The sequence below is a fragment of the Loxodonta africana genome, chromosome Y (assembly GCF_030014295.1).
Source record: "Loxodonta africana isolate mLoxAfr1 chromosome Y, mLoxAfr1.hap2, whole genome shotgun sequence".
NCBI classification, from domain to species: domain Eukaryota; kingdom Metazoa; phylum Chordata; class Mammalia; order Proboscidea; family Elephantidae; genus Loxodonta; species Loxodonta africana.
The window spans coordinates 5,530,472-5,550,959 of NC_087370.1; positions in this window are offsets into that span (position 1 = coordinate 5,530,472).

Sequence of the window (20,488 nt, forward strand, 5' to 3'; positions counted from 1 at the left end):
TTCTGATGTGTTCTTATGAAATCTTGTCTAAAAGGATCCCAGAGTCTTTCTTAGACCCTGGAACATGTCCATTCAATCTGATCTCCTGTCAAAAGGAACACTGCTGGCTACATCTCAAGAAACGCAGACCAAACAATATCCCCCCTGAAGGGAAACGTAGACAGTCCCAAACCCTGGTGAAAGAAATGCCTAATTTCCCAACTCATCATTTAAAAGGAAACCTAAAATGATCTGGATTTTTGTGCCTCTTTTCACACGGGCACTAGATTTCTATCATTCTGCAGGACAGGCATCGGTAAAAAACTAAACCGACCCTTTCCCAGCAGTGCCCAGTTAATTTTTTAAGCAAAACGAACTTAATAAATAGTAATTCTTAAGTGAAGGTATGTACATAAAAAGCATGATTGAATGGCAATATTGTACCAATGGGTGTACATTTGTAATATTTGTAAAAAAATCCAAAACCTATTCCTAACATATGAATTTACATGTTAATTTGCTTCTAAGTTCCGTAAATCGCACTTCAGTGATATCTGATAAGTGAATGTTTCTGTTAAGTGAATAAAAATATCAAGTTAAGATTGTTCTTTCCTGGATTGTTGGGTCTTTTTCATTAATCAGAGTTCCAGGGAGCCTCTGTAGCATATGACATGAACCCTGGTGGTACAAACAGTGGAGCACTTGGCTGCTAACAGAAAGGTTAGTGATTCAAGCTCATCTAGCACCTTTGTGGGGTCTCCTTCCGTAAAGATTGCAGCCAAGAAAACCCTGTGAGGCAGTTTTACTCTATCACATAGAATCACTATGAGTCGAAATCAACTCGACGACACCTAACAACAACAACAACAACAGGTTTTCTTAGGGTCCACACAGTGTCTATCCACCCCTCCAAAGAAATGACTCATGTTTACAAAGACCACACAAGTTCTAAATCTTTTTGTTTTTATAATAATTATGTATTAGTGTATTCTGCCTGAGCGACAGTTATTAGACCAAATGGTACCCTTGTAGACTTAACGTAAGTGATCTAGTTAGAATATCACAGGACTGCGAATGAAAAGACCTACTTTCAAGCCCTGACTCAGCTTTTCACTAACTGTGTGAGATGAAATGAATCACTTCGTGCATGACTTTGCACATCAGTTTTTTCACTGTCAAGTGGAGGAAACAACCATTATCCTACTACTTCACAGGGCTGCTAAAGGGAATCGATGCAGTCAGAATTTTGCAGAGCTTTGAAAATTTACAGCATTGTAAATATTTAAGATGTTCTGAGTCCTCCACCCAAATTAACCATAACATAGGAAATATAGGCATGGATGATAATTTTCCTGTAGAATACAAAGCCAGATATTGGGGCACAAGAAATATCTAAAATATCATTCAGTGGTGTTTATACCCTTGGATTTACATAACTCTGCGTGGATTAAATATTCCAGAATTCAACTGATCATTTTCCCAATAAAGTTCAACTGATTGTCTTCCCAATAACACTTTTTGCTCCTTTCTGGGAAAGAGAGATTGACAGAAATTTGCTTGCTGAGGAGACTTAGATTTTTCACTTTCATGCTGAGAATAGAGGAAAATTGCAAATATGGTGAACACAGAGTTTGTATGCTATAATTTGAATGATCATAGACTAGATTTCTTGTTTGGAAGTAGTCCTCTCACCTATCACAGTGTCTGAAATTCTGCCATGCCCTTTTTGGGCCAAGGTGGAGATCTTTTAACGGTTTTTCAAGCTACACTTATTTCACATTAACCACAGTGAGAGCTCAACTCAAGTGATAGTACATCAGATTTCAGGTTGAGGGTAGAGATGTAGGCAGGATGGTCTGAAAATGTTTCTGGAAGTACTGTAACACCTTCCCTGCATCCTAGGTGGAGGGGGAGGTGTTGCACAATTCTTCCTTGTTTAGCGTCACTGTTCTAGGGAGTTACCCCTAATAGAGAAGATAATTAGGGGTCAGCATGATAAGTAGGGAATAAAGGAGAAATGAAAGCATAAATAAGGTTCAAAGGCAAATCCCAAGTGCATCAGAGTTGTGACATGCCTTGGAAGACATCAGGGACAAATCACCAGCCTTTGGGAATTTGGATGTTTGGTGGCAGGAATTGTTTATTTGGCTAAAGGAAGGAAAGCTGTCTATACTAATCTCCCAGAAGCGACTCTCAGGCTGGTACCCCATCATTGCTGTCACTCACAGAGGACCCCCCTCCTCCCAGAGAATTGACATTATTTTTGGAATGAAATGGTTCAATTCTTTGTAACCTCATTAAACTTAATGGTTCTATGTATCAACCCAAACAATTCCTCAAGCTAGTCAAGTCCCAGGCTGCCCAGCCTGAAGCGTAGTCTCATTTCTTGTGACATTTTTCTTTCTTGTTGAGCATTAAAACACACACACACACAAAACATATGATATATTGTCTTAGCACAAGATTTCAGCTAAGTGCATACTTTCCAAGGAAAGCAACAGGGCTCTACTCTGGTCCTTAAAATTTGATAGGTATTCATGAAGAGTGAAGGACAAGATGACCATCGCAGTGGTTTTTAAACTCTGATTTATTATGCTTTTGTCCACCTTGGAGCTATCAAATCAGATTCCTTCGGTCGGGTTCAACTTGATGACAGAAATACACCCTTCCAAGTGAGTTTCAGGAAACCACTGCCTTTAAAGGGTCAGCTTACTGGAAAAGTCTTTTTATCAACAAGGATCCAGAGGGAATAAGACCCAGGATAACAACAATGGTCACAAATACTAACTTAGCCCAAAGCAGTTACGCTCAATTGCCTAGCCTTTCAGAATTATAAATTACTTGACTAAAATAAAAATTAAGCTCACTAAAAATTTCAGTATTAAAAAGTCTCTTCAACTCCCTCAAAGCACAGGTATGCTACAGAACCATTTTGACTAATTTCTCATACTCACCTTTGGGGAAAAAAAGCCTTAATAAACTATTCAAAGATGGGCTATTTGGCCATATAGGAAATGGGCTCAGAAGGTATAACAGAAATACGATGCCTTTTGGAATCGAAGGACCTGATTTCTAGTCCTTGCTCCATTATTGATAAGTTCTGTGACCCTGGACAAATAACATTATTCTTTCAATGACTTCAAATATAAAATGGGGTAGCACTTACCCCAAGGGGGTTGCGGTGTCAGGTGCTGTCAAGTCAGCCCCCAATGCATGGCAACCCCAACCACAATGGAACAAAATTCTGCCTGGTCCTGTGCCACCGCATGATTTGTGGCGTACCAGACCATTGTGGTACCTGCAGGGTTTTAACTGGCTGATTTCAGAAGCAGGTTGCCAGGTCTTAAAACTGTCTTTTTTTCTAGTCAGTCTTATTCTGGGAGGTCCATTGAACCTGTTCAGCATCATAGTAACATGTAAGCCTCCAATGACATGTGGGGGTGGCTGCATATACAGTACATTGACTGGAAATTGAACCCCAGTCTCCCGCATAGAAGGCAAGAATTCTACCAGCAAGCCAGCAATGCCCGCAAGAGTATTGTAATAAGGATCAAATTAGATAAAGTGAAAATGCTTTTCAACTGAACAATGCTGTAAAAGTGTCAATCACTATCCTTCTAAGAGAACATCTATTACCCAATGTCACCAATATTGAGCAGATTTGGCAGGTGGTCCAGGTGAGTTACTTCTAAAGTCAGTTCTACTCAAAAATTCCATGACTTTAATAGCAAGAGAAATATAACTTTCCAGGTTTAGAAAGTACTAGAGAATGGAAGAGAGAATTGGATCCATGGAGAAAGAGAAGTTGTCACTGAAGTAAGAGGAGAATTAGATGATGTGATTTTTATAGAGCCTAGGAGAAAACAGCATGTCAGGAAGATGAAAAATTATGTAAAAAAGGAAAGAAAACAAAGAAGAGTAAGGAGTTAAGAAATATCCTTGACAATCAAGAGGATATTTGAAAGCTTTAAAGGAGAAGTTGCGTTAGAAAGGAAGGGGGAAAATGTTCACACAGTGATGTAAGGAAGTGTCTTAGCTACCTAGTGCTGCTGTAACACAAATACTGCAAGGGAATGGCTTTAAGGAACAGAAATTTATTTTCTCACAGCTCAGGAGGCATCAAGTCCAAATCAGGGTCTTGGAGTGTTAATCTCCTTATTAGCAGCCCAGGTGTTCCTTGGTTCCTTGGCATTCTGCAGCTTGTAAGCAACCCTCACGTGACATCAGTCTTTCCCTTTGTGTTTGTCTCTGTGTCTATTCTGGTGTTTTTATAACTCAGAAGTGATTAGGTTTAGGATCCGCTCAACACTGGTATAATCTCATAACACAACAAAGGAAAACACCTATTTTCAAACAGGATCAAATTCACAGGTACAAGGGTCAGGAATTCATCACATATTTTGTAGGGCCAAATTTAATCCATAATGATGTTGTTGTTCTTAGATACTGCCAAGTGGGTTCTGACTCCTAATGACCATATGTACAACAGAAGAAAACCCTGCCTAGTCCTGTGCCATGGTGCCATCACAATCGTTGCTCTGTTTGAGACCACGGCTGCAGCCACTGTATAAATCCATCTCGTTGAGGGTCTTCCTCTTTTTCCCTGTCTGTTTTACAAAGCATGATGCCCTTCTCCAGAAACTGGTCCCTCTTGACCACATGTTCAAACTATGTCTCACCATCCTTACTTCTAAGGAGCATTCTGGTTATACTTCTTCTAGGGCAGATTTGTTTGTTCTTCTGGCAGTCCATGATATATTCAATATTCTTCACCAAAACCATAATTCAAAAGCATCAATTCTTCTTCAGCTTTCCTTATTCATTGTCCAGCTTTCACATGCACGTGAGGCAATTGAAAATACCATGGCTTGGGTCAAGGGCACCTTAGTTCTCAAAGTGCTTTTTACCACTTTAAAGAGGTCTTTTGCAGTCAATTTGCCCAATGCAATGTGTCATTTGATTTCTTGACTTCTGCTTCCATGGGTGTTGATTGTGGATCCAAATAAAATGAAATCCTTGACAGCTTCAATCTTTTCTGTTTACCACATTGCTGCTTATTGGTCCAGTTGTGAGGATTTTTGTTTTCTTAATGTTGATGTGTAATCCATACTGAAGGCTGTAGTCTTCAGTCTTCTTCAGTAAGTGCTTCAAGTCCTCTTCACTTTCCACAAGCAAGGTTGGGCATCTGCATATCGCAGGCTGTTAATGAGTCTTCTTCCAATCCTGATGCAACGTTCTTCTTCACAAAGTCCAGCTTCACGGATTCTTTGTTCAGAGTACAGGCTGAATGAGTACGGCGAAAGGAAATAACCATGAAGCATACATTTCCTGACTCTAAACCACACATTATCCCCTTTTTCTATTTTAACAACTGCCTCTTAGTCTATGTCCAAGATCCACATGAGCACAATTAAGCATCCTGGAATTCCTATTGTTAAAATGTTGTTCATAATTTATTATGATCCACACAGTCAAATGCCTTCGCATAGTCACTAAAACACAGGTAAACATTTTCTGGTATTCTCTGGTTTCAGCCAAGGTCCATCTGACATCAGCAATGATATCCCTTATTTCACATCCTCTCCTGGATCCAGCTTGAACTTCGGGCAGGTCCCTGTCGATGTAGTGCTACAACCATTTTTGAATTGTCTTCAGCAAAATTTTACTTGTGTGTGACATTAATGATATTGTTTGATAATATTTGCATTCTGTTGGATCACCTTTCTTTGGAATGGGCACAAATATGGATCTCTTCCAGTCAACTGGCCAGGCAGCTGTCTTCCAATTTTCTTGGCATGGATGAGTGAGTGCTTCCAGCACTGCAGCCATTTGTTGAAACGTCTCAGCTGGTATTTCATCAATTTCTGAAGCCTTGTTTTTCTCCAATGCCTTCGATGCAGCTTGGACTTCTTTAGTACCATTGGTTCTTGATCATATGCTTCCTCCTAAAATGGTTGAACATTGGCCAGTTCTTTTCGGTACACTGGTTCTGTGTATTCCGTCCACTATCTGTAGATGCTTCCTGCATCATTCAATATTTTGCCCATAGAACCCTTCAATATTGCAACTTGAGGCTTGAATATTTATTTCGGTTCATTCAGCTTGGGAAATGCCAAGCAGGATCTTCTTTTTTGTTTTCTAATTCCAGATCTTTTCACATGTCCTTATAATACTTCACTATGTCTTCTTTGAAATTGTCAGTTCAGCTCTTTTACTCTTTCATTCCTTCCATGTTTTAGCTGCTGTACATTCAAGAGCAAGTTTCAGAGTCTCTTCTAACATTCATTTTGTTCTTTTCTTTCTTTTCTGTCTTTTTAATGATCTTTTGCTTTCTTCACGTATGAGGTCCTTGATGTCATCCCACAACTCGCCTGGTCTTTGGTCATTAGCGTTAAATGTGTCAAATATGTTCTTGAGATGGTCTCTAAATTCAGGTAGAATATACTCAAGGTTGTACTTTGGCTCTTGTGGACTTGTTCTAATTTTCATCAGCTGCAATTTGAACTTGCATATGAGCAATTGATGGTTTGTTCCACAGTCAGCCCCTGGCCTTATTTTGACTGATGATATTGAGCTTCTCCATAATTTCTTTCCACAGATGTAGCTTATTTGATTCCTGTGTATACCATGTGGTGAGGTCCACATACATAGCCACTGTTTATGTTGTTGAAAAAAGTATTTGCAATGAATAAGTTGTTAGCCTTGTAAAATTCTATCATCCAATCTCCAGCATCATTTCTATCACCAAAGCTGTATTTTCTAATCATCCTTCTTCGTTTCCAACTTCCACATTTCAATCACCAGTAATTATCAAATCGTCTTGATCGTATGTTTGATTAATCTCAGACTGGAAAAGTTGGTAAAATTCTTCAATTTCTTCATATTTGGCCTTAGCGATTGGTGTGTAAATTTGAATCATAGTCATATTAACTGGTCTTCCTTGTAGGCACACAGATATTATCATATCACTGACAGCGCTGTACTTCAAGATAGACCTTGAAATGTTCTTTTTGACAATGAATGTGACGTCAACCAAACTGAAACCAAACCCATGGGCATTGAGTTGATTCCCACTCACAGCAACCCTATAGGACAGAGTAGAACTTCCCCATAGAGTTTCCAAGGAGCACCTAGTGGATTTGAACTGCTGACTTTTTGGTTAGCAGTTGTAGCACTTAACCACTATGCCACCAGGGTTTCTGAATGTGATGCCATTCCTCTTCAATTTGTCATTCCTGGCATAGTAGACCATACCATTGTCTGATTCAAAATGGTCAATACTAGTCCATTTCAGCTCACTAATGCCTAGGATGTCCATCTTTACTCATTCCATTCATTTTTGATGACTTCCAATTTTCCTAGATTCATCTTTGTACATTCCATGCTCTGATTAATAATGGATGTTTGCAGCTGTTTCTTCTGATTTTCACATGTGTCACATCAGTAAATGAAGGTCCTGAAAGCTTTACTTCATTCACGTCATTAAGGTCGAACCTACTTTGAGAAGGCAGCTCTTCCCTAGTCGTATTTTGAGTGCCTTCCAACCTGAGGTTCTGTGGTTAAGATTGTGTGTCAGCTTGGCTGGGCCATGATTCTCAGCGTTTTGGCAGTGGTATAATGCTGTGATCACTTCCCTACTGAGATTTGACACATGATCACCCTCAGGATGGGATCTGCTCTGAGTAGCCAATCAGTTGAAGTGGAGTTTCCTTGAGCATGTGGCCTGCATTGAGTGTGGGCAGATGTTCAGGCAGGGCTCAGGGGCTTTTGCTTGTTCTGAAACCTACAGTTGGCTCCTGTTGGTCTGCCTTCTGGTTCTTAGGACTTCAGCTGGCAGCTTACCTGCAGTCTTTCCTGCCAATCTTGGGATTCATCTATCTTCACAGCTTTGTGAACAACAGCCCTGCTCTCCGGCCTCCAGTCTGCTGATCTTGGGTTTACCAGCCCCTGCAGCGATGTAAATCAGAAGAAGCATTTTTTCTGACCCATGGTCTTGGGACAGTACAGCCTGTACAACTGCATGAGCCATTTCCTTGATATAAATCTCTCTCTCTCTCTCTCTCTCTCTATATATTCATATGCTTTACTGGTTTTGCTTCTCTAGAGAACACAGCCTAAGACAGGTGCTCATCTTCTGGCACTGTATCAGACGGTATTCCACTGCTATTCATTAGGTTTTCACTGGCCAATTTTTTCAGGAGTAGATCACAATGCCCTTCTTCCTAGTCCATCTTAGTCTAGAAGTGCTGCTGAAACCTATTCACCATGGTGAACCTGCTGGTATTTGAATTACCAGTGATGCAGCCTCCAGCATCACAGCAATATGCAAGCCACCACAGTATGACAAACTGACAAATGAGTGGTGAAATCCATAGTGAGAGGAAACAATTACAATGCAATAGAGAGGCTGAGTATAGATGGCTCATCAAGAGATTTAACTTAAAAAGAAAAGCATGAAATAAAGTTAATAGAAGATGGAATTGGCCACATAACAGGCTTTTTAGCATACAGAATGTTTTGTGTTGGGGGAGCACTTATTCAATATACGGGGAAGTTGAGGGAATGTTACAAGGACTACCAAAACAATCCAGAAGGAAAGGACAATCCAGAAAGGAAATTCTTGAGCTGGCCTCCGGCATAGAGATGCTTCTACTGCTGCTTAGGCTTGTCAGGATTTAGTCTTAGTTTCTGGCAGTGGAGGAGGCCCTTGTATTCCCAAGCCCTCATGACAGGGTCCTACTAGAGAGTAAGCTCCAAGAGGACAGCAATATGGGGCAGTGGTTGAGTTTCTTTTTACTAGTGTGTCCCTAGAACTAAAAACAAACCAAACTCATTGCTGTTGAGTTGATTCATATTTCTACTGAGTTTCTCTCTACTTTGTTGTACAAAGTAGAACCAACGCATTGGGTATCTAAGGCTGTAATCTTTATGGAAGCTGACTGTCACAACTTTCTCCCACAGAGCAGTTGGGTGGGTTCAAACCACCGACCTTTTGGTTAGCAACCAATCACTTAACCACTGTGCCGCCAGGGCTACTGTCCCTAGAACAGAACTTATCATATAATAGATGGTCAATAAATATTTGTTAAATTAACAAATGGACAAGCATTTCTACAAATAAGGAGAGGAAAAAGAGAAGAATCAAGTCTTGAACAAGAGAAGGGGAAAACTGACCCAGGCATCAGATACAATCCTAAACTTTTTTACTTTAATTATCTTTGGAAGTCAGATTATATAAGACAGAAAAGTCAGCTGACCCCCATTTGCAAGGAAGCACATTCCCACCTGCAGGTGGCTTGCTCTGTGTCTTTTTTCTCTCACCCTTTCTCTCTCTCTCACACACAGTCTAATTCCAACCCCCAATTTCATAAAGCACAAAGTTACTGCTCTAGAAAAACCCCTTTTAGAAAAGTGCCTGCTTGAAGCCTGCTTCTGATGATTCCATTCAACGCACAAGTTAGTCTGTTCAGCAACATATCACTTCTTTCACTTTGCTTTCCCCTCCAATTACACTAAGTGTATAAATGTCCCTTATGACCAGACATCCTGCCACTTGCTGATGTGGCCATTTAATGCCCTAGCAGTTAAGTGACACCTCACTAAAGTCACAGTATCCCTGGAGGCTACCCATTAGGCCCTTCAGGCATGTTAGATCACGACCATCAATTCTGATTTGTGTGAAGCACCCATCAAAGCCCACCACTGGGAGCACTTACACAGCTTCTGTAACATCGTGGTTAATCACAGACCATGGCAACTGCCACTCAGGCACAAACTAGAGCCACCAGACCTTCCAGAGGCCTCCAGGTATGGGCTATGGGCCCTGAGTCAGCACAAGAGAAGGCCTTAAAACCTCCCAGAGGGCCTTCAGGAAGCCATTCTAACAAGTGGGGATGTTATGAAGACCAGCAGCATGGACTTCAGTGATTGGAGAGCAACTTTCTGAGCAACTGTGGTTTGAGGCTGGACGTATTACTTCTCTGCTCTGCATATAATCTACAACAAAGTAGGCTTCATTACTTTCAATTTTGGTCCCCTTAAATGGCTCGTTTAAAAATAAATTGTAATGTACTCTCCAATACTGAGTACCAACTGGTAGTGAGGAGTGGGAGGTCAGGCAGCCAAACTGGGGAGGTATGCAGGCAGTGGGCTGCCTCAGTCCAGAGCTGGTGACTGCCCTGAATTATTACTTTAGCAGAAGTGCTTGAAAGACAATCATTGTTCAAAGATTGAGGCTCTTCTCACTTCCCCAAGGGTGTTAAACCTGTAGGCAGGCACGTATTATCTTTTAGAATCCAAACGCATTTCCCAAGTTGGTTAGACCCCCAAGAACTTCAAGTGCTTCATGCTTTATACTCTAATAATGCCAGGCTACCTCTACACCATATAGTTTAACATCCAAGTGTCTTGGCTTATGCTGTTCATCCGCACAAAACGTTCCCTTCCTTTCTTAACCTAGCCAGGGATCATGTTCACCAGGAGGCCTTCCTACTCCTCCCTTGAGCCCGATGACAAATCTCAGCACTTTGATCCCATAAAGCCACTTGCACACATACCTCTATAACTGCCACTGTGCATTCCATGAGTTCCTCAAGGGCAGGAATGTTTCTTATTCATCCTTGAACCCCAGTACCTAGTTCAATTCTTGGCATGTACTTGGTGCCTGGAAACCCTGGTGGCGTAGTGGTTAAGTGCTACAGCTGCTAACTGAAGGGTCGGCAGTTCAAATCCGTCAGGTGCTCCTTGGAAACTATGGGGCAGTCCTACTCTAGCCTATAGGGTCACCGAGTCAGAATTGATTCGACAGCACTGGGTTTGGTTTGGTTTGGTTTTACCTGGTGCCTGGAAAATAATTCTTGAAATGAACTAAATTTCAAGATCCAAAATCATAGCATTACTCCCTTTTTAGAGATCAATGTTTGTGTCCAGGAGAGGAGAATTCTGCTCTAACCTAGTCTCAAACAAAAGTTGAAGGGTCCAACTTGACTCAGCCAAATGCTTGGAATCCTTGGCCCCCTTAGCAGTTGTTTCACTCTGATACAAGGAAGTAATTTATTTTTTCCCCCCAGTCATACCTGGAGTAAAAATGTCAAAGTCTTGTGAGATAAGTTTTCTCAATATTGTCTATTTTGTATATCATTCTAAGCTAACACATTTCCTACCTTCTTTCTGTATCACTCAACATTTTTATTTTTAGGCAATGGCAGTTAACTCTGCTTGTTTTAGCAGAAAAGAAGTTCAATAAATGTGATTAGAGTAGTTGAATTGACCACAAAATTATTGAAAGCACCGGTCAGCCTCTGGGGATGCTGAAAGCTATGAAGCTAAGAAAAAAATCTAAAACCATACTTCAAACTGTGGACAATGATCACCAGATGAGAGGCATCCTCACTGCATTTATGAGTTGGTTATATCAGAAGTACGTGTCCTTGATGATGGAAGTAAAAAGGGTGAATGATCTAGATTCCAGCAATCAGATGTCCCTCTACCTCCCAAGTATAATATAGATGTCTATGTTCTGGCTGCAAACAAGACTAGAAAAATTAGGACTTAGCATTTTCATCTTCTACAGTAGCAGATGGACATTTTCCTTAACCATGGTTTATAAGGTCATGTGGGCACTGTTGGTGCCAAACCTAGATCTATATGATGACTGGCACACCAATTTCCCAGCTGTCGGGAGTGTTGGGTGCTAAATGGATCATTGCTACTATTTTCTCTGGAAGATTTCCCTCACCTGAACAGGAGCCATCTCTCTTGGACAGCTATGGATCGTCTCCCTCTTCATCCACCAGGCACAGCCTATAATCAATGACTCACAGAGAGAGTCAAAAAGCCAGACTCTTTGCCTCAGGGTGGAGCCATTGCTATGGTGCAATTCATGCTCCAAAGATCCTCATGGGAAAAGGCTGAAGCAAGACTTTAGCTAAAACCACATACTTGCTTCCCTGCTTCTCCTTTCTCCTGAGAGCACTAGTTCAATAAATCATATGCTTACTCTCTGGGTCTGCTTCTAGGGAACCTAACCTATGATAGTCGCTACAAAGAATATCATAGGAAGCATACTCTAAAAACATGATTCTGGAGTTGGATTGCTCTCTGATAGCTGGATAAAAGGACCTCAGCACTGGTTGTAGATGGAGTATTGATAGTTCCTGGTATGTAGTAGCAATGCTATTGTTAAGGCTTTCACCTGTCGCAAACTAGGACGTGCATTTTTTGGTATCTCTGGCATTTGTGCTATATTACAAAGACTATTGAATTAAGTGGTTATTGCTGAATACAACTGATGCCTTTAAGTGAGAAAATGGTAGGCTCAGGACAATAAACAACCAATTTAAAGCAAAGTGTGACCATCAGAAAGCTTTTTCAGAAGTCATTTAAAAAGACATCATTCTCCTACAATTGGAGATATATGAAGCTGAAAACAGACACAGAAGTTAATCGCAAGGCTGGCAGATGTTCAGAGAAGGTTGAATTTATAGTTGAGGCAGGTCTCCAACCAAAGTCAGGAAGAAGTGGAACCCTGAGACTTGAAATGGGGATATCAGGGCAGGTGCACTTAAGAAACTTGAGCACTCAGACTGCCCTGAACCCTTGGGGCTTGCAGAAGTGGTCTATTTGCTTAAAGACTAGGTAGAAGCCTCAAATGAATATGTGCCTTACAGTACAATGCTTCGCCTCCAAGATCTGCTCTTACCTCCCCTCCACCCACTAAACCAATAACTAGGATCAAAATATCTCACCTACATGACCTAATTGGGAGAGTGCTAAGCCTGCTCAGGGATGAAAAGAATTATACTCCCAAAGAAACTACCCAAAAAAACCCAAACTTGCTGCCAATGAGTTGATTCTGATTTATGGCTATCCCATGTGTTTCAGAATATAACTCCTCCATGAGGATTTCAATAGCTGTGATCCTTTGGAAGAAGATTGCCAGGTCTTTATTTCAAGGAACTTCTAGGTAGATTGAAACTGCCAACTTTTCATTTGGTAGCCAAGCCCAAACCTTTTCACCACCCAAGGATTCCCAAAGGAGCTGCAGGATCTGATTAATACATATGAGCAGGAATTGGAAAAGAATGCCTGAGAGTGGATCCTGAAGATAATGTATAAAAGAGATGAAATGTAAAGTTAAACAAAGAAAAGTTTGTCCACACTGCCTCCCAGATACAGGATTTAACACTTTTGCAGGGACCCCAAGAGATGGTTTTAAGATCCTGCAGGGTTGGCTTGGAAGCTTGGGAAAATCATTGGTCTCCATTCAATGAAATAAAGAAATGAGATAAGGTAGAAGACTGTGGAGAAGGTGATAAAAAGACTAGGCAATATTTGCAGATGATATGATACTATATGTAGAGAACACAAAGGACTCCACAGGAAAACTACTGGAACTAATAGAAAGATTGAGCAGAGAAGCAGAATACAAGATAAACATACAAAAATCAGTCGGATTCCTATACACTAGTAAAGAGAATGAAGAAAAGAAAATCAGGAAAGCAACACCATTTATAATACCCAACAACCAAACCCTCTGCCGTCGAGTCGATTCCGACTCATAGCGACCCTACAGGACAGAGTAGAAATGCACCACAGAGTTTCCAAGGAACACCTGGTGGATTCGAACTGCTGACCTCTTGGTTAGCAGCCATAGCACGTAACCAGTACGCCACCAGCGCTTCCAATTTATAAGAGACACTCAAAAAATAAAATACCTAGGAATAAATCTAACTAGAGACATAAAAGACCTATACAAAGAAAACCACAAAACACTACTGCAAGAAACCAAATGAGACCTACATAAATGAAAAAATATACCAGGCTCATGGATAGGCAGTCTCAACATTGTGAAAATGTCAGTTCTACCCAAAGCAATCTGCAAATACAATGTAATCCCCAAACAAATACCAACAGCATTCTTTAATGAGATGAAAAGACTAATCACTAACTTTATATGGAAAGGAAAGAGGCCTTGGACAAGTAAAGCACTATTGAAGAAGAGGAATAAAGTAGGAAGATTCGCACTACCTGACCTCAGAACCTACTATACAGCAACAGTAGTCAAAATAGCCTGGTGCTGGTACAACAACAGACACATTGACCAATGGAACAGAACTGAGAACCCAGATGTAAACCCATCTGCCTAAGGTCACCTGATCTTAGTCCATTAAATGGGGAAAAGACAGTCTTTTTTTACAAATGGTACTGGCAAAACTGGATGTCCATCTGCAAAAAAAAAAAATGAAATAGGACCCATACCTCACACCATACACAAAAATTAATTCAAAATGGATCAAAGACCTAAGTATAAAATGGAAAACTATAAAGATCATAGAAGAAAAAATAGGGTCAATGTTAGAGGCCATAATACACAGCATAAATAAGATACAAAGCATAACTAACAATACACAAACTCCAGAAGATAAGCTAGATAACTGGGATTTTCTAAAAATTAAGCACTTACGCTCATCAAAAGACATGGGCAAAGGATATGGACAGACACTTCACCAAAAAAGACATTCAGGTGGCTAACAGATACATGAAGAAATGCTCCAGATTACTAGCCATCAGAGAAATGCAAACCAAAACTACAATGAGATACATCTCTCCCTGACATTACTGGCACAAATCAAAAAAACAGAAAATAACAAATGTTGGAGAGGCTGTGGGGAGACTACAACTCTTATGCATTGCTGGTGGGAATGCAAAATGGTACAACCATTTTGGAAAATTATATGGTGCTTCCTTAAAAAGCTAGAAATAGAAATACCATATGACCCAGCTCTCCCACTCCTAGGAATATAACCTACAGAAATGAGAGCTGTCACATGAAAAGACATATGCACACCCATGTTCACTGCAGCATTGTTCACAATAGCAAAAAGATGGACACAACCTACATGCCCACCAACGGATGAATGGATAAACAAACTATGGTATATACACCTAGTGGAATACTACACAACAAGAAAGAACAATGATGAATCTTGGAAACATCTCACAGCACGGATGAATCTGGAGGGCATTATGCTGAGTGAAATACGTCAGTCACAAAAGGATAAATACTGTATGAGACCACTATTATGAGAACTAATGAAAAGGTTTGCACAGAAAGAAACAATCTTTGATGGTTATGAGGAAAGGCAGTGATGGGGAATGAAAAACACTAACTAGGCAATAGTTAAGTGGTAACTTTGGTGAAGGATAAGACAGTACATAATACTGGGGAAGTCAACACAACTTGACCAAGGCAAGATCATGGAAGCTTCATAGACACATACAAACTCTCTGAGGGACCAAGTTACTGGGCTGAGGGCTGGAGACCCTGGTCTCGGGGGACATCTAGTTCAACTGGCATACCATAGTTTATAAAGAAAATGTTCTACATCCTACTTTGATGAGTAACATCTGGGTTTTTCAAAGCTTGTAAGCAGCCATCTAAGATATTCCAGTGATCCTACCTCACCTGGAGCAAGGGAGAATAAAGAAAACCAAAGACAAAAGAGAAAGATTAGTCCAAAGGACTAGTGAACTACAACTACCACAGCCTCTACCAGACCAAGTCAAGAACAACTAGATGGTCCCTGGCTACCACCACTGACTGCTGTAGCAAGGATCACAATAGAAGGTTCTGGACAGAGCTGGTGAAAAATGAAGAAGAAAATGCTAACCCCTCAAAAAAAGACCAGGCTTACTGACAGAGACTGGAGAAACCCCAAGAGTATGGCCCCTGGACACCCTTTTAGCTCAGTACTGAAGTCACTCCTGAGGTTCACTCTACAGCCAAAGATTAGACAGGCCCATAAAACAAAATGAGATTAAATAAGCACACCAGCCCAGGGGCAAGAACTTGAAGGCAGGAGGGGACAGGAAAGCTGGTAATAGGGAACCCAAGGTCGAGAAGGGGAGAGTGCTAACCTATGATGGGATTGGCGGCCTATGTCACAAAACAATATGTGCATTAATTGTTTAGTGAGAAACTAATTTGCTGTGTGAATCTTCATCTAAAGCACAATTAAAAAAAAAAAAGATAGGGAGATGTAGGTAAACTAGAATAACTTACCTATATAAACCTATGTTCCCCAGGAGGGTCCTGGAGGATGCTTCATCTACCAAGGCAGTAAGGAAAGCAGTGGTGGAGGGGACACCAGCATTACTGAGAGGCTCTGCAGTGGCTGTCTTCCACAGACCAGGTTGCCAACAGGGTTTCCTACGACCAATTGACAAAGGAGGAAAAAGTATTTTTTGCTCCCAGATAAGTTGGCTTGTTATATGGACACAAACTACAAATGGTCTGCTGCTGCTCTGCACCCCACTCAGGATTGCCCTGTAAAACCAGTGAAAGGAAGTTCTCTTAACAAGCAAGCTTCAGGCCCCAAAACCCACTGCCCTCAAGTCGAATCTCACTCACAGCTAGAGTAGAACTGCCTCATAGGGTTCCCAAGGATTGGCTAATGGCTGCGAACTGTCGACCTTTTGGTTCGCAGCCTGAGCTCTTAACCACTTCATCACCTGGGCTCCAAATTTCAGGCAGTGGACCTGGTAATCTACTTACCAAAAACCAAACCCAACCCACTGCTGTCGAGTTGATTCCGGCTCATAGCAACCCTACAGGACAGAGTAGAGCTGCCCCGTAGAGTTTCCAAGGAACTCCTGATGGATTTGAACTGCCGACATTTTTGGTTAGCAGCTGTAGCACTTCACCACTACGTCACCAGGGTTTCTGTAATCTATTTAGTTAGGAGAAAACTGGCCCAAATTAAGAATACGCACATACACACATACATACATATATATATATATATGCATACATACATATATATATATAAAAGACTGGTGCTCCAATCACTAGTTGTCCTTAGGCAAACAGGAGCCAACTCAGCACACACACACACACTTGGCAGCCTATACCCAAAAGCTGGCTGATACAGGGTGACAAAAGACTGACCTTCTTGACTTAAGGTGGAACCAACTCTGGCACAGTTGCGGATCCCAGGCTCTGCATGGATCAGGCTGAAGACTCCAGCTAAGACCACATCCTTCCTTAGCTCTTCTGTTTTCCAGACTGCCTTTCTCCTGAGAACATGTCCTCAATAAATCACATGCACACAAATCTTTGTCTCAGGCTTTGCCTCCGGCATAGGACAGGTGGGGAATTCACTGCATTTAGAACCAGCTTCAGAAACTCGGTGGCCAAAATGAATAAAAATGCCCATACCTGCTATTCAAACATGGCTATATCTGAGGAGCCTTTTGTTGGTACTTGAGAAGGGAAATATTTCTTTCCGCCCATGAAATTCTCTCTTCACCTTGATTCACAGTATAGCAAGGATTGCAGATTGATGAGAAATTTTACTGGGATTCAGATGTATCTAGGCATGTCTGGCGGAACAGTCAGGTAGTGCTGGGAGGAATCTATTTTCAGAACAGAGCAAGGGGCCTCCTTACTCATGCTTTGCCCCAAAACTCTGCTTCGCCTGGGAACAAAGTGCCAATCCACTGCCCAGCATGTCAGTCACTCTTACTTGTCCTTTGTTCTAACCCCATTAACTCATTAATGGGACAGATCAGAAATGCATAGTAAAACGAACCACAATTGCCTCTTTCACTAAAAACACTTGTTCTTAACTACATTGGGCTAAAAGGCAGTGAAGCTTGGTTGATCAAATGACTACACGCAGCATAAGAGGAAGAGGCATTCTCATTTCTACGCAAAACAGCCCATGGATCTGCCCTTTGCGGGCTTTAGATGTGCCCTGCACAGCAGCAGCTCTGGAACTTGACAGTAGCACTGTCTAGCCTAGCGGGTCCCTGCAAGAGGAGTGTCCACTAGGGGCGCTGTGGCCAGGGATGAGCTGCCTTCACTACATTTTGGAAGCAGAAGTTGGAAGCTGGGAGAATTTTTGTGACCATGGATCTGACACACTGAGGAGACGCCCCCACCTCCCAAAATATGTGAAGGGCTTTGAAGGGGTTGCATTTCCCAGATCAGCAGATAGGGGCAAAAGCCGAGGAATAAATCTTAGAATTGTTAATGAGGCCATATTTTAACCCAGGATAGAGTGGCTTCCAGCCGCCTGTACTACAACAACTCATTTTGTTAATTTCCTTGTCCCCACAAAGATCCAAACTCTACATTCTTTCTGGCTTGAATCTCTCTTTGAAGGAAAGCAGTCAACTCCTTACTGTATGAACTTAATGCAGACCTTGCCCTGTCAGCCATTAAGCTTCTTCACACAAATCCCAGGGATTGAAGTCTAGGAATTTTCTGTGCCTTATGAAAGACTACTTTGCATTTCAAAGGAAAAATTACTACACTTGAAAGCTCACTGTGAAAATAAGGGCTGCTTTATGAATGGCATGACCTCTTACAAAGTCCTAGCCACTGACCCCTAGCCAAAAGGGAAGAAAAAGCCCTAGATGGAGATCCAAAATTTGCTAGCTTTCACTGAATGAAGTTCCGTACAGACTCATGCTATAGTGACTTTCTTTTTCATTGATCTTGATCTATCCTGGGGACTAGGCTGAACGATTTTCTTTTAGTGAGCAGAGGCTATTTTCACGTAAATAATGGTATCCAAAAACCTTCCTTCACTATATACCTTTGAGCAAGTTACCTTTGAAGCCCAATTCTTCATCTTTTCAAAACAGAGAATAATGCCTCAGTGCAGGGTGATTGGGAGGGTTCAATGAGACAGTGGATATAAAGGGCCTGACACAGCCAGTGTGGTTGCATGGGTTCCAACTTATCGCCACCCATAGGTGTCAGAGTAGACCCATGCTCTGTAGAGTTTTCACAGCTGTGACCTTTTGGAAGCGGATTATCCGGCCTTTCTTCTGAGACACTTCTGCGTAGGTCTGAACCACAGCCTTTTGATTAGTAGCCAGCATTTAACCATTTACACCACCCAGTGACCCCAGGCACAGTAAGCGCACAATAAATGACAATAAAAAAGAATAGTTATTAGTGTAGACAAGGAAGATTTTTCTCCCATTTACTATTCAACGTTGAAATCACACTTTTCTCACCGTTACTGGGATTTCCACTGGTCATTGACAGAGAGAATTCAAATAATCACTGTAGTGATCCCTTCTTCTCCCAAGTTCTTTAATAAATATTTACCCAGCCTTGCTGTGAGCAAGTCACACTACTAAGTCCTTGGGGATAATGAAGAGTGTGGAACATGATCTCTGACACCAAGGAGCTGACAAATTAATTGGTAAAACTGAACATAAAAGCATAAAGAAATTACATAGTACAGACAACAATGTTGTTGTTAATTGCCATTCAGTTGATTACAACTCGTGGCAACACCTCATGTGCAGAGTATAAGTGATTCCTAGCATTTTGTATTTCAGCACCAAGCTTTTAGCTAGTACTCAAGCACTTAACCCTTTGTGCCACCCAGGGACTCCAAGACAGTAAGAGTTGTCATAAGGTACAACATAATTAGTAGCTGAATGATAGTGTTTTAAATCAAAAGCAAAAAGAGAACAGTAGAAAAGACTCATTTAAGAAAGCTTCATACATGCAGAATTGATTTGGGAAGTGAATGGCTATCTTAGTCATCTTGTGCTGCTATATCAGAAACACCACAAGTGGTGGCTTTAAAAAACAGAAATTCATTTCTCACAGTTTAGGAGGCTAGAAGTCCGAACCCAGGGTGCTGGCTTTAGGGGAAGGCTTTCTATTTCTGTCAGCTCTGGATGAAGGTCCTTGTCTCTTCTGAGCTTCTACTCCTGGGCAATCTCCATGTAGCTTGGCATCTCTCTTCCCCCATCTCTGCTTCCTTACATGCTCGTTTAATCTCTTTTATATCTCAGAAGAGACTGACTCAAGACACACCCTACACTAATCCTGTCTCATTAACATAACAAAGACAACCCGTTCCCAAATGGAATGATAACCACAGGCATGTTGTTGATGTTAGGTGCCTCCAAGTTGATTCTGACTTACAATGACCCTATGTATAACAGAACAAAACACTGCCTGGTCCTGTACCATCCTTACAATCATCGCTATGTTTGAGCCCACTGTTGCAGCCACTGTGTCAATCCATCTTGTTGAAGGTCTTCTTCTTTTTCGCTATCATTTTACCAAGCATCATGTTCTTCTCCAGGGACTCCTGATAACATATTCAAAGTACATGAGATGAAATCTCACCATCCTCACTTCTAAAGAGCATTCTGGCTGTACTTCTTCCAAGACAGATTTGTTCATTCTTCTGGCTTTCCATCATATAGTCAATATTCTTCACCAACATTATAATTCAAAGGTATCAATTCATCTTCAGTATTCCTTATTCATTGTCCTGCTTTCACATTCACTCGAGGTAATTGAAAATGCCATGGCTTGGGTCAAGCACACCTTAGTCCTCAAAGTGACATCTTTGCTTTTAAACACTTTAAAGAGGTCTTTTGCAGTAGATTTATCCAATGCAACACATTGATTTCTTGATTGCTGCTTCCATGGGCGTTGATTGTGGATCCAAGTAAAAGAAATTCTTGA